Source organism: Trachypithecus francoisi, unplaced genomic scaffold, assembly GCF_009764315.1.
Source record: "Trachypithecus francoisi isolate TF-2019V2 unplaced genomic scaffold, Tfra_2.0 Lachesis_group11, whole genome shotgun sequence".
Lineage (NCBI taxonomy): Eukaryota > Metazoa > Chordata > Mammalia > Primates > Cercopithecidae > Trachypithecus > Trachypithecus francoisi.
The window spans coordinates 59,824,348-59,839,801 of record NW_022681456.1 but is presented as its reverse complement, the minus strand read 5'-3'; the positions used below and the strand labels follow the sequence as shown (position 1 = coordinate 59,839,801).

At 32.8% G+C, this 15,454-nt stretch overlaps 1 long non-coding RNA gene across 4 annotated transcripts in view; it reads right to left on the bottom strand.

Annotated features, from left to right (window-relative positions):
• The window catches only part of LOC117089727, a 106,288-nt gene that overhangs the window by 75,232 nt on the left and 15,602 nt on the right, over window positions 1-15,454 (bottom strand). Inside the window, exon 2 of one of the 4 annotated variants that reach the window (XR_004439723.1) lies at window positions 10,921-11,102. The exons of the other annotated variants lie outside the window; for them this stretch is intronic. This is a non-coding gene — a long non-coding RNA (uncharacterized LOC117089727). The remainder of the gene's footprint in view (window positions 1-10,920; window positions 11,103-15,454) is intronic. 4 annotated transcript variants of the gene reach the window in all.

Here is a 15,454-nt window from a genome sequence, read left to right as displayed (position 1 = left end):
AAAATAATGATAATAACTGTTAACTAGATTAATACAAATCCATATCCTAGAGGCCTAAAAGAAAATAAGTATTCATTTCCAGGCAATAAAAACTATGTATTTATCCTGAATTTCTACTCTCCTCTAGAAGATTTCTGGCCATCAGTAAAAAAACAAAAACAAAGAAACAAAATAGAGAGAGACTTATAAAATACAGAATAAAACAACCTCTTATAAGAGTCACAGTTATCCTCAGAAATAATAGATTCAAGTCCATTTTTCTTGACACAAACATTAAAACTGTCTCACAAGAAATTCAAAAGATGATAGATTTAAACTATTTATTAATAACTAAATTAAAGTATAAGTAATCCAATGTACCAATTAAAAGAAATTTTCCATCTTTCAAAGCAAGATCCAATGGTATGTTATATATAAGAAACCAATTAAACACATAAAAATACATATGGCTTAAATACAACAGGATGAAAAAGATATACAGTCAGGCATTCACCACCAAGATACATTTTAAGACATTCACTGGTAGATTTTCATACTGTGAACATCAACGAGCATGGTTACACAAATCCAGATGGTATAGCCTACTGCACACCTACGAAATATGATAAAGTCTATTGCTCCAGGCTACTAACCTGCACAGCATGATACTGTGATGAATACTGTAGGCAACTGTAACACAATGGAAGTATCTATCTGTCTATATATACCTAAAATTTAAAGGTATGGTAAAAATACAGTGGAAAAATTAAACAATACTGTTGCGGGAAATCAGGGACCCCGAACGAAGGGACTGGCTGAAGCCGCGGCAGAAGAACATACATTGTGAATATTTCATGGACATTTATTAGTTCTCCAAATTAATACTTTTATAATTTCTTATGCCTGTCTTTACTGCAATCTCTGAACATAAATTGTGGAGATTTCACGGACACTTATCACTTCCCCAATCAATACCCTTGTGATTTCCTATGCCTGTCTTTACTATCTTAACCCTATCATCTTCTTTGTAAGCTGCAGAGGATATATGTCACCTCAGACCCTGTGATGATTGCATTAACTGCACAAATTGTTTGTAGAGCATGTGTGTGTGAAGAATATAACATCTGGGCATCTTGAAAAAAGAACGGGATAACAGCAATATTAAAGGAAACAAGAGAGATAAGACTTCTGACTGCTGGTGAGCTGGATGGAACAGAGCCATATTTCTCTTGTTTCAAAGGCAAATAGGATAACTATTGCTGAATTCTTTTTCTCAGCAAGGAACATCCCTGAGAAAGAGAATACGCCCTGAGGGTAGGTCTACAGATGGCCCCCTTAAGGCCACCTTTTATGGTCAAAGCCGAGGGGATGAAATAAGCCCCTGTGTCCTGTAGCGCTGCCAGGCTTATTAGGACAAGGAAATTCCCGCCTAATAAATTTTGGTCAGACAGGTTGTCTGCTCTCAAACCCTGTCTCCTAATAAGATGTTATCAATGACAATGTGTGCCCGAAACTTCATTAGCAATTTTAATTTCGCCCCCGCCTGTGGTCCTGTGATCTCATCCTGCCTCCACTTGTTTTGTGTATTTTATTACCTTGTAAAGTATGTGATCTCTGTGACCCACCCTATTTATGCACTCCCTCCCCTTTTGAAAATCTCTAATAAAAACTTGCTGGTTTTATGGCTCAGAGAACATCATGGAAACTGCTGACATGTGATATCTCCCCTGAACATCCAGCTTTAAAATTTCTCTCTTTTGTGTTCTTTCCCTATATTTCTCAGACCAGGCAGGACGTTTAGGGAATAGAAAATAACCCACAATAAACATCAGGGGTGGGGTTTCCCCTGATAAGTACACCTATATAGGGCAGCTTCATTATAATCTGATTGGACCACTGTCCAATGTTGTACATGTAGTCTGTTGTTGACCAAAATTTCATTATGTGGCACATGATTGTATCATAAAAATAAACTAAAATTGAAAAACATTTACCAAAATAATTGGCCAATACTCTTCAAAAGTATCACGGAAAAGAATAACTAGTAAACATTATGGAACATTCACTGAATGGGGAACACTAATTGGACATAAAATCTAAACAATATAGTTGGTCATGAGTTGATCTTGAAACATAAAAAGTATTTCAGTAAAAAAAAATGCTGAAATCAAAACAAAATAGTTTAGTTAATAATATTGTAGTGACCTTGATCTCTTAGTTTTGATAATTGTACATTGCTATGTAATTGTACATTGCTATGTAAGTAAATATTGTCTTTTTAATATGGAAATGAAATTCACAGTACGCTGCATTTAAAATAAAACAAAATAACATAATTTGAGTCTTTGTCTAATGCAAATCCTAGTGGTGTTTTTCTTGGACATCCCTATTTTTTCTTATTAGCAGGAAATTGTCAATGAAGTCAGAAAAACAATTGCTTGAGTTTTTTGGGTCACTATCATCATACTACATTTTAGATGTAAAAAGCATATATGCTGTGAACATTGTTTCAATTTCAATGATTTTTTTTTTAATGGAGTCTCACTCTATTGGCAATGCAGTGGTGCAATCTCAGCTCACTGCAACCTCTGCCTCCCAGATTCAAGCAATTCTCCTGCTTCAGCCTCCCGAGTAGCTGGGACTACAGGTGCGTGACACCATGCCTGGCTAATTTTTGTATTTAGTAGAGACAGGGTTTCACCATGTTGGCCAGTATGGTCTCTAACTCTTGACCTCATGATCCACCCACCTTGGACTCCCAAAGTGCTGAGATTACAGGCGTGAGCCATTTTGAGACAGAGTCTCGTCCTGTCACCCAGGCTGGAGTACAGTGGCACAATCTCAGCTCACTGCAACCTCCGCCTCCCAGGTTCAAGCAATTCTCTGCCTCAGCCTCCCGAGTAGCTGGAATTACAGGCACCCACCACCATGTGCAGCTAATTTTTGTATTTGTAGTAGAGACAGGATTTCACAATGTTGGCCAGGCTGGTCTTGAACTCCTGACCTCGTGATCCACCCTCCTGGGCCTCCCAAAGTGCTGAGATTACAGGAGTGAGCCACTGCACCTGACCTCAATGTTCTTACTGAGACTATATGTATGTGTAACTTAATATATTGAGGTGCCAAATTTTGAATGGAATATGATAATTAGAGTTTCAAAAAGTAAGACTGAGGGGTTTTCACACTTATCAGTACATCACAGTCACCTGGGGAGTCTTTTAAAATTGCATATTCTATGATTGCACAGTCAGAGTTTATTAAAACTGAATTGGTGCAAGAGAAAATGTATATTTAATAGGTCCCCAGGTGATTTTGATTAAGTTCCAGGTCTGAATACTATTGTCATAAGCCAAACTTCAAATATAACCATTTAATTCTTAATAATATAGCATAAGATAACAGAGTATAGTGCTTCAAAATCAGGAAACCGTAACATATTTCTACAAGAAGTGCACTTGGGAATTTTCTAAGCTTCCTAAAAATCCCATTTTTTAAATCTCAAAAGAAATCAAGATAGTAATATATGCCATTTAATGTTATGATTGTTAGAACAGTGTAAGTGTGCTACATTCCTGACATGTAACAAATGTTTTATAAATTATGAAATGTTAAAAATACTTACATGTAAAATTTAGATATTTTACATACCATATGATTAAACATAAAATATATAAGTATATAATACACATAAAGGGGATATATGTATATGCAGAATATTATATATTAAATATAAAGTGTTTTGATATATATACTTGCCTTAGGAGTTAATAAAACTTGTACTAAGCTGAGATATTTTCAAGGACGGCATTGTCTTCTTCATTTCTTTACCACTATTACTATATTCGAAAGAATAGATAAATAATGATATGCATTACCATTGTCAATCTAATTGCAGGTGTAACTATTTACATTTGTACATTATTTTTTATTTTTTCAGGTGCTGATCACTTAATCTAATTCTATGTGCGATATTACCTTCGGTAAAGCTAAAGCACAACCTACAAAACTCTAACTGCCCTCTCTCTCATATGCATGAGTAAAAGATATCAAGAAATCCCAAGAATAATTGTAAAGGGATATCCTATTCGCACAGAAATGATCTGTATCTGAAGAACTTTATTGAGAAGACATGGAAATCCTTTAAAACTTGATAATGCTCTAAGCATAAAAAGGATACAGTTTTTCTTTCCTTGAATTCACTGTATTTCCTTCATATGTACCAACAATTTGTCTTTAGTGACAACTTTCCAAGAGGTTACATACCATTTTTTATATGATGGAAACATTAATAAATATGTACGTTCTATAGAAGAAAAGTAAAATGTTGGAAATTTCTAAGGGTCAGAAAAAAGAAAGGGAGTAGACTCTTATGTATTAACACATAGAAAAAAATTTAACAATATAAAAACTTTAATTTTTTTTTCATTTTTCCATGTAAACTTTCTTTCATTGTTCAATTATTCTACTGAGACCTAGAGTAATTATATTCTAAAAGATATTCTACATATTTTCTGGAAATGAGGCATTTATATGATCATAAAATATCTTGCTTCTTGGAATAGCAATATGATATGAATGCACTCTAAATCTTGTATTGTTGAAATAGGAAAGGTTAGTGATGACTTGAAGACTTAAGCAATACCATTGGGTCATAGAGAGCTAAATCTCCTTAAAACACAAATTTAGATATTAAATTTTCAAAATTTCACTTTCTTTTCTACCCAACCTGTAAACAATATAAAATGTAAAGTAGCTTGTGTGAATTCTACTCTGTATCATGAAAGAAATTCTGTGAGTTATTTCATTTGCTTTTAATCATTGTTTGTGTCTATAAGACAATAATCTTCAAACTTAGATACGGCAAAGCTCTTATAAAGTTTAAGATGTTGATTTTGAGCCTGTGTTTTGAAAACTATTTATCTCCTTTATAAAATCAATTGACTCACGTAAAAATTTCCTTCTGAGGAACACTTTTGTTAGCATAATTAAAACAAAGATAAAAAAGAATTGACTTTACCTATATTCTATGACAGCCCCATTTTTTTCTAAAAACTATTCTATTTTATATTTCATGTCAACTATTTAGGTTAAACTCATATCTAAAGTTTACGTATTTAATGTTTCTAGCATCCACTTTATGTTTACCCGATGTACACTTACTCCCAACTAAAAGTAAGTACTTCGTTGTGTGCACCTGTGAACACTTAGAACTGAGTCAGCTATTATCTGAAATAGGTGAAATCCAAAGTCTAATTTACTGACCACGATGAAATTTATGACACTTATAAATACCTTGCATAATAGATAAAATTGGCTTAGGTATATTAAAAGATTGCTCAGTAGTGCCAAATGGCATGCCACTGCTTTATTATTAATTTATCTATAGAGCTTGTTTTGAATCTTAAAATAATCACAGTTCCAGCAAACATTTATTGCACAGCTAGTATGTTTCAAGTACCATACTTAGCATTTTATCTATATTATCACACTGAAGCTTCAAATAACCCTGTGATATGGGAAATTTTATCTATTTTATAAAAAGTAACAAGCCTGTCTACAGTGTCAAAATGAGTAAGTAACTGAACTGGTTTCAAACCAGATTATTGGATTCAAAACCTCATGGGCTTAATAAGTCGGTATAGTGAAAAAAGCCCTGGAAGAGCAATCACTGGGGAGATAATTGCTTATGATCACTGCAGTATAAAATGGCTTTAAATATCCCACCACTGAGAAACTCTTTGCCCCCTCAATATACGCCACAAGGGATATAAACTATAAACTTCACTTTGCTCTTTAAATGATTGCCCAGCAAGTGGAAATCTTTTTTAAGAAGTCATAAGGAGGAAATGAACTAGTTCAAAAATCCCTCATCAGTTTTGTGCAGAAGGCAAACTCTTTTGTACAAATGCATTGTGCTTTAAACATTTCCATTATTAGTTAATATTCCTTCCCAGCAAGTAAAATGTGACATAATAATACATTTCTATTCACCATACAACTTCTGATGAACAATAAATAACATCCAAAAGGCAAAAGGCCATTTTTTTTACTTATTAACTGTTTGAGTAGCAACTAGACAGAAACAGATGACCTGATGTTTATTATGTCTGAAGATAAAGTTGGAAAAATTTAAATCTTGACTGGGAAGGTTATTTTATCATTTTAGACCAAGAAAGAACCACAAAGATTATATTGCTCATCTTCTGTAATTTAAGGTGAAGAAATTCAGACTCAGTAAAGTTAAGTGGCTTATTCAGGGTCACACAGCTGACTATTGACAAATCTGAAAATAGAATGAAGTCTTTTGTGCTTTTCTAATGCACTTCTTTCTTTATTGAGGCTGACTTGAGACACTGGTTTAGACATTTAATCAAAATGGAATTATTATTTGTTTCTTCTCTTAATCTCAAAGTTAGCACTCCCTAAAGCTACAACCAAAATCTTGCGTTATCCTGAATTTTGATCTTTTTCACTACATAACTAATTTATCTGTACTTTGAACCATGCATTTTACATATTTCTTTATATTTAATTGTGGGTTTTGAAAACTTAAATGTAAGGTTTTAAAGAAAGAAGCTTTATCTTTTACCCCACTATTTCCAGTAGGGTGACCAGCCATCCTGGTTGGCCTAGAACTACACAGTTCCCTGGATGTAAGTTTTCAGTGCTAAAATTGGAAATGTCCTTGGAAAATTGGGATGAGTTAGTCATTCCATAAGGGCTTAAGCATATAGCTTTTACAGCTTCTGCATCTCACTTTTCTAAGGAGTAACATTAACATTAGAAGCATCCTGTTTTTTTTTTAATTATTACCAACACATTCTGGAAGATGGCAGCAATGTGTCTCAATTTACATACAGTTGCTATTTGATTTGGGGTAGTGCTGGTTCTATCCTCATTTTAAAGAACACTATAAGAATCAGCATGGTAGCTTATGTTTGTAATCTTAGTTCTTTAGGAGGCTGAAGCAGGGGGATTGTTTGAGGCCAGACTGGGCAGCATAGAGAGACCTTTGTCTCAATAACAACAACAAGAACAAGAACAACAACAACAAAAGCCAAGCATGGTGTTGTGTGCCTGTAGTCCCAGCTACTTGGGAGGCTGAAGTGGGAGGATTGCTTGAACCCAAGAGTTTAAAGTTACATTGAACTCTGATCATGCCACTGCACTCCAGCCTGGGTAACAGAGTAAGACCCTGTCTCAAAATGTAAATAAATAAAAATAAAGGACAGTGTATGTTCCACTGTAGTCAGTCAATCAGTACTTGTTTCCTGACATATATGTTAAAATTATAACAATAAAGGAATCATATACAGTCATGATTTTTGATGACAGGTGATTTATCTATTTATCCATTGCATGATTACTCAGTCTCACATTTTGGAATGAATAGTTATTAGTTTGTTAAGATGGTAGGTCGTTGTAAGATGCTTACCATTATACATACATATATGTGTGTGTGTGTGCATATATATATATATCCCTGTATATGCACACATGCACAGACACAGATTTATACATATATAGCATACATACTATACATATATATTAACACGTATGTATAATAAAACTAAGAATAACCATATGGATGCTATATATATATGCATACACATTGTCTTAAACTGCTGTTATTTTATTGTTTGGCTCAGAGTTGTCAAATAATACCAGTTAGAAAAAGTACACAGACAAAAAAATTAAAGATTGTTTTTGGTTTCAAGAAATAGACAGCAAATCCCATCACTATAAGAATCCCTTAAAAATGGCTTTTAAATTAATCTCAACAGAGTGGCCATCACTATAATGAGTGGGGCTTGGCAGAACTACCTAAGGCTCCATTCTCCTGCTGTGACAAACAACAAACCCTATACTTAGAGTCTGCTTGCATTGCTGAGTGAAATCTGTCATGTTACTTCCTATATAGCCCCTGAATGTATTTGTGGTTTGGGACTGCTCTACAAAGTCTTGATAGAATTGTAGTTATCAGCTATTCACTGTTATCACAAACCACAAAATTACTATTTCTTTTTTGCAATTATCTACATTCAACACTTCTTTCCAACCCTTCAATGACTAGTTTAGGTGTCTGGTAATTTTCTTTGGACCACAACATCATCTTTGTTCATAGCTAGACTTATTTATTCATTGTTATGACAAACATCTTTACAAAAACCTCTCTAATATGTTTTTTATAGAGGCCATTTTGTGACATTTTTATCCCTTCTTTTGATCTCTTGATCAAAATTACCCTACTGGAGTTTTTCATACATAATGCCAAGCATTTAATCACAAATTATCAGTCATAAAGTACCAAAAGCAAGAGAAAGTAAATAGATAACCGAAACAGACCCTCAGAAAAATTATGCATTGCAGTTAACAAACACAAATTTAATATAAATAATACTAACATCTTCAAGAAAATAAATAAAAAGGAATTCCAGCAGGGAAGTTGATCAATAAAGTAGAATCAAGTACAAATTCTAATGTTACAGTATAAATTAATAGACATTAGAAACACAAGAAATTAAGAATATAGACTCAGAGAATTCAGGGGAACTTAAGGATTCAAAATTCTCAACTGACCCTATTCATATATCTCCAGTCCAAGTCTAACAGTCCAATCTCTTCTCTATGAAAACTATTGGCATAAGAGAAGTGCACTTGGCAGGGGCCAAAAGCAAAGAAAGTGCATAGTCTCTGATGGAAACTAGCTTTAAGCTGATTCATTTGGATAAATTGAAGCACAACCATACATCAAATCGGCTTCCCTCACAGAAAGGGGCTCAGCTATTGGTATTAATATGTCAGTTAATTGTCAGCTGATTGTCAAAAGATAAGGATGAGGATTGGGGGAATTGGACAGAAATTCCCGGAGTAGATGGTTCTATCTGGTCAACAACAATTCTGTAGATAAAGGATAAAGCTGTGAGCTGTAGGAGTGTACATGCCAGTAAAAATGAGCTGGGTGGGTAAATTAGTTAGAGTTTTTCAGAGAAACAGAACCAATAGGAAAATATGTATACCTACATATCTAGTAATACAGATATATCATGTGAACTAATTCTGTATAATAAATGTCTTATATATGTCTGTGTGTATATATATACATATATACAAAAGATACACATACACACACGAGAGATATTCAAAAATTTTATGAAAAACGTATATTTTTTAAAAACTATACATGTATTTCAATTTTTTTCCACCAAAGTAGATTTGTACTAACTCATTATAACACATCTGAACAAGATGTAGTATGAGGCACTAAGAAGGGTAAGATATCAGTCTGAAAAGACATTATTAGTACAATATAAATTTTGCAAAAATTGAAGCAAAAACAAACATCAATTTTATGGTGAAGCTTGGGTGGAAGAATGGTGTAATCATTAATCCTTTATGAAAAGTTTATGGAAACAATGACCTAAAGAAATCAGCAGCTTACAAATGGATAATTCATTTTAAGGGAGACAAAATGATGTTAAAGATGAAGCCTGCAGCAACAGATCATTCATATCAATTTGTGAAAAAGAAATTAATTTTGTTTATGCCATAATTGAAGAAGATTAATGATTAACAGCAGAAACAATAGCCAATATCAAAGATATCTCAATTGATTCAACCTACACAATTCTGACTAAAAAAACTGAAGTTAAGCAAACTTTCCACTTGATGGGTGCCAAAATTGTTGTAGCCAGATTGGCTGCAGACAAGAGCAGAGCTTTCAATGGAAATTTAAAGCAAGTAGGATCAAGATCCTTAAGCATTTACTTGAAGAATTGTAACAGGAAATAAAACATGGCTTTACCAGTATAATCCTGAAGACAATGCACATAGTGATGGCTATCAAGAGTTGGAAGTGATCCAGTCAAAGCAACAATAGCATGAGCAAAACAAAGCAAATGCTATCATGAGCAAAGGTCATTGCAACAGTTTTGGGGAATCCTCAAGGCACTTTGCTTGAGCATTCTCCAAAACTAGCTGGACCCCTTGCCTCCAGGAGAGGACAATTTGATGTATATTTTGTGCCTCAGATTAGGGCACAAAGTGAGATCAGATTAAAGCTAATTTCCATCAGAGAATATGTGCTCTTTTTGCTTTTGGCCCTTCCCCAATCCGCTTTCCTCAGTTTCCTTATTCCAAGAGAATATCCAATATTTATTGGCTTTCTGGAGAGACAATTGCTTCCTGTGAGAGTACTTTAAGAAACGGAAAGTTTTAGCAGAAAAACACCTGTGAAAGCTTCACCAGAGAGTCCTCTACTATGATAATGCTTCTGCTCATTCCTATCATCAAAAAAGGGTATTTTTATAAGAGTTTTGATGGAAAGTCATTAGGTATCTACCATACAGTTTTAATTTAGTCCTTTCTGACTTCTTTTTGTTCCTTAATGTCCAAAAAATCTTTAATGGGTACTCATTTTTACTTTAGATAATAAAGTAAAAAAGACTGTATTTATGTGGTTAAGTTCCCAGGACCCTTAGTTCTTCAGGGATGGACTAAATGGCTGGTGTGATTGCTTAAAATAGTGTCTTGAACTTGATGGAGCTTGTTTGAGCAATAAAGTTGATATGCTTTATTTTTGTCTTTGAATTTTTAATGAATTTTTGAAGTCCCCTCAAATTGTGTCAGCCAACTCCTTATAATAAATTTTCCTCATATGACATATGTATTATAAGGAGTTGGCTCACATCATTATAAAAGCTGAGAAGTCCCACAATCTGGTGTAACACCAGTCTGAATCCAAAGGCCTGCCAACCAGGAGAGCCAATGGTACAAGTTCTAGTTTGAGTCCAAAAGCTTGAAAAACAGGACAGCTGATAGTGTGATTCCAGGTCAAAAGTCAGCAGACTCGGCACCCAAGAAGTTTTGATGTTTCGATTCAAGTTAGAAGACAGGAAAAGACTGCTGTCCCAGTTTGAGGTAGTCAGTAAAAAGGAGTACCTTTTTACTCAGTCTTTTTGTTACATTCAGGTCTTCAATTGATTGAAAGTGTTAATCTGATCCAGAACACCCTCACAGACACATTGTGGATAATGTCTGCCAGATTTCTGAGTATTCTGTGGCTTAGTCACATTGATGCATAAAATTAATTATCACAGCAGGCAACACAGCATCTAATACATCTAAGAAAAAGAGCATATGCAAGGAAATCAAGATGATTATCAAATAATAGGATTTAAATATATGAAGAATTACAATACCTGACAAAATCACATAAAAGGCTGAAAGAATAAATATAATTAAAAGGTCTTTGTATTCGGTAATAGATGATAAAGTAATAATTTAAATTAGACAATGTGCCAAGGTGTTTTTTTTTTTACTTATTTAAATATGACTTAATCTAAAAGTTATTTCAGCTAATACAAAAATATATAACTAACGATGAAATAAAAATAGAGAAGTGGAAAATAATACCATAATAATAACAATAAAATATTGGTTAACATAAAAGCCAAAAAGGAAGAAAGAACATAGAGATATGGGACAACTTTGTTTCTAAATGTATTAATAAGTGGCATATTTAAACCCACATATATCAATAACTACATTAAAAAGTAGTAGACTAAGTAATTTCTAAATTTATAATTGTATTAAAAATACATAATTCAATGCTGTTTTTGAGATACAGAGTTGAATACATATGCACTGTAAAGTTGAATTAAAAGGATCAAAGAAATTATAGCAGACAAATATTAACCAAAAGAAGGCTAGAATACCTGCAATGTTATATGAGAAGTATAATTAATATAAGAATGATAACTAAGATGAATAAGCATATTTCATAATGATAAACATGTCCATCCACAGGAAAATTTTATTAATCTCAATATGTATTCAGTTATTAACATGGTCTCAAAATGCATAAAACAGATGGATATTAATAAAAGGAGAAATGAGCAAATCTCCAATTACACTCAAAAATTTTCACACATATCTCTCAGTAAGGTATAGTAAAAGTAGACCAAAATACTCATAAAGAATATAGTATATTTGAAAAATAACATTTGCAACTTTATCTAATTGACATTTATATAATATTGCATTAAAACTACAAAATTCAAGTTTCTTTCAGTGTATATAATACATTTATCAAACTGGTCACGTGCTCTGCCATAAATCAAATATTACTTTTGTCACAGAATTACAATAAATGAAATATGTTCTCTGATAATAGTAAGAAGACACTCATAATAAAAAAAAATTTTATACATTTATGAATTAAGTGACTCATTTCTAAATAATCCATAAGTCAAAAAGGAATCACATTAAAAAGGAGAAAGTGATTTTAAATTAAATGAAATTGCACACTAAATATAGTAGTGGATAAACCTAGGACAGTAGCCAAGAAAAAATGTATGTTTATTCTGAAAAAGTTTTTAAAAACTTAAGTGAGCTAAACATCTATTAAAATGAATTGTGGATAGAAATTCAAAGTAAACCAAAGAAAATAGAGAAATAGAAATAATAAAAATAAGAACAAAAATTAATGATATACACTGCAAACAATATAAAGGGAATAATACATACTTGATAATTAAAAGAAATCTAGTAAGACTAATAAGAAAAAAGAGTAAAACAAAAAATTACACATATCAGGAATGAAAAAGGACATTTCTACAAAGACTACAGATACTTACATGATAATAATAACAGAATATTATGAGTAAATTTAAAACTATACTTTTGAAAAATTATAAGTAATTAATAAAATCCTAAAAGAAAATACCTTGTACCCAAGCAGGCATGGACACATAATGAAAATCTGAAAACATATACATAAACACTTGCACACGTACACACACACACAAACATATGCACACATATACATATATTTAAAAAAACCTAAAAGAAAAATATTTGCCTAAAGAAAACTCCTCTAGGCCAAAATGAATTTACCAATTTTTTTCTAACATTTAAAGAAAAAATTATCCTTTCTAATTTACAATATTAAGAAAAAAAAGAAGAAAATCATATGATCATTGTAACACATACATAAAAAATCATCTGTTAAGATCAAAAATCATTCATTCTCTAATATATTTTCTCTCATATATATGTCATGTGTATATACATATAGGTGTGTGTGTATATATGTTTAAATATATGCAAAAGACAAATCAATAGAATAAAATGTGAGTAGGGAACTCACAAAAAAGATATCTCTATGGCCAACTACTAGAAATAATATTCAACCTTATTAGTTGTCAAAAAATTTCAAATTAAAACCACCATTCTGCATCACTACATACCTACCAGAATGCTTAAATTAAAACAAATGACAATACTAAATTTTCTTGAGGATTTGTAGCAAACGATGATTTTATTTTTATCTAATAAAAAAAGTACAGTATTATTTAAAATATCCAAAAACCGGTAACAAAAACCAATGATAGATGAAAGGCTATCATCAAGAGAATGGACAAATGCCTTTTTTCATATTTGTAAAATGGTATACTAAACATCAGTGAAAATGAACAGAATGCTGCCATGTGGCACAACATGGATGAATGTCCTGGATGTGACACCAAATACAAGAAGCCACACACAAATGATTCTTATTTTATGATTCCCAAAGCTGATAACTTTAATTAATGATGTTAGAAGTGAGACTGATTGGCCAGGCATAGTGGCTCACACTTGTAATCCCAGCACTTTGGGAGGCTGAGGCAGGTGGATCAACTGAGGTCAGGAGTTCAAGACCATCCTGGCCAACATGGTGAAACCCCATCTCTGCTAAAAATACAAAAATTAGCTGGGTTGTGGTTGTGGGGGCCTGTAATCCCAGCTACTCAGGAGGAGCTACTGAGGCAGAAGAGTTGCTTGAACCTGGGAGGCACTGGTTGTAGTGAGCTGAAATTGCACCACTGCACTCCACCTTGGGAAACAGCAAAACTCCATCTCAAGAAAAAAAAAAGTGAGTGTGATCTTTAACTCTGTGGAAGAGAGAGACACAATGGAGACACAGCATAAGAGGCCTTTAGGATGTAGATAATATTATATTCCATGATTTGATTTGTGGTTACACAATCATGTTAATTTTCAAAAATACTTCAAGCCATACACTTTCTGTATTTTGTCAGTCATTAAAAAATATGATTTGCGTAATTACGTTATGCTTCATAAAGAAAATTATTTAAAAATAACACAGCTTGAATATTTCATTCAGTTTGTTGGGCTCGGATTCTTGACGGTAGCACAAGAAACTGGGAAGTTTATATGATGCCCAGAAAATGGAGTAAAGTATTTTTGTTCACATAAATGTCTCTCTTTACCTTTTCTCCACTGCTGAATCTTGCAGCTCTAGAGTTTTATTGTGTGTTACTTGTGACTTGTTCACTAATCAGTCAAATGAACTCACACAAATGTCTTTTCTTCGTCATTACTGCTCTCAGAGCCTCATTACTTAATATCCAGCACCAGTGGCAACTAAGAGCCAATATTTTTAGAATTCTGACTGTAATTCAGGTATAGGTCTAATTTCCTTTCTTATCTCTCTTCTGAGTAAAAAAAGACACAAAGAAAACTACAGGCCAGTATCTCTGGTGAATGTGGATGCAAAAATCCTCAATGATATACTAGAAACCAAATTCAACCATACATTAGAAAGATCATTCATCATGACCAAATGGGATTTATCCCTGGAAATGCAAGAATGGTTCAAAAAATGCAAATCAATGCACTACATCATTTCAACAAAATGAGGGATAAAAAGCATTTCATTTGCTGCTGAAAAAAGAGTTGATAAAATTCAACATTCCTTCATGATAAAAACATTTAAAAAATTGGGCACAGAAGGAACATACCTCAACATAATAATAGCCATATACAATAGACACACAGCTCATATCATACTGAATGGGAAAAAACTGAAATTCTTTCCTCTGTAATCTAGAACACGAAGAGAATGCCTACCAACACCATTATTATTCAACATAGTGCTGGAAGTCCTACCTAGAACTATCACACAAGAGAAAGAAATACTAGGCATCCAAATTTGAAAGGAAGAAGTCAAATTATCCTTGTTTGCAGATAATACAATTTTACATTTGTAAAAACCCAAAGAATCCACAAGAAAACTGTTAGGACTGATAAACAAATTTCAGTAAAGTTGCACAATACAAAATATACAGGCAATAATCAGTAGCATTACTATATGCCAACAGTAAATAATGTGAAAAAGAAATGTAAAAAGGTAATTTTATTAGTAAAAGCCACACATAAAAATTAGACACTTAGGAATTAACTTAACCAAAAATGTGAAAGTTATCTATAATGAAAACTATAAAAGAAGTTGAAAAGAGTCACAAAAATGGAAAATAGTTCATGAAAGAAATTGAAGAAGACAATTAAAATGGAAAAGTATTTTATGTCCATGGATTGGAAGAATCAACATTGTTAAAATGTTTATACTAGCTACAGCAATGTGTAGATTCAATGCAATTCCTATGAAACTGCTAATGACATTCTTCACAGA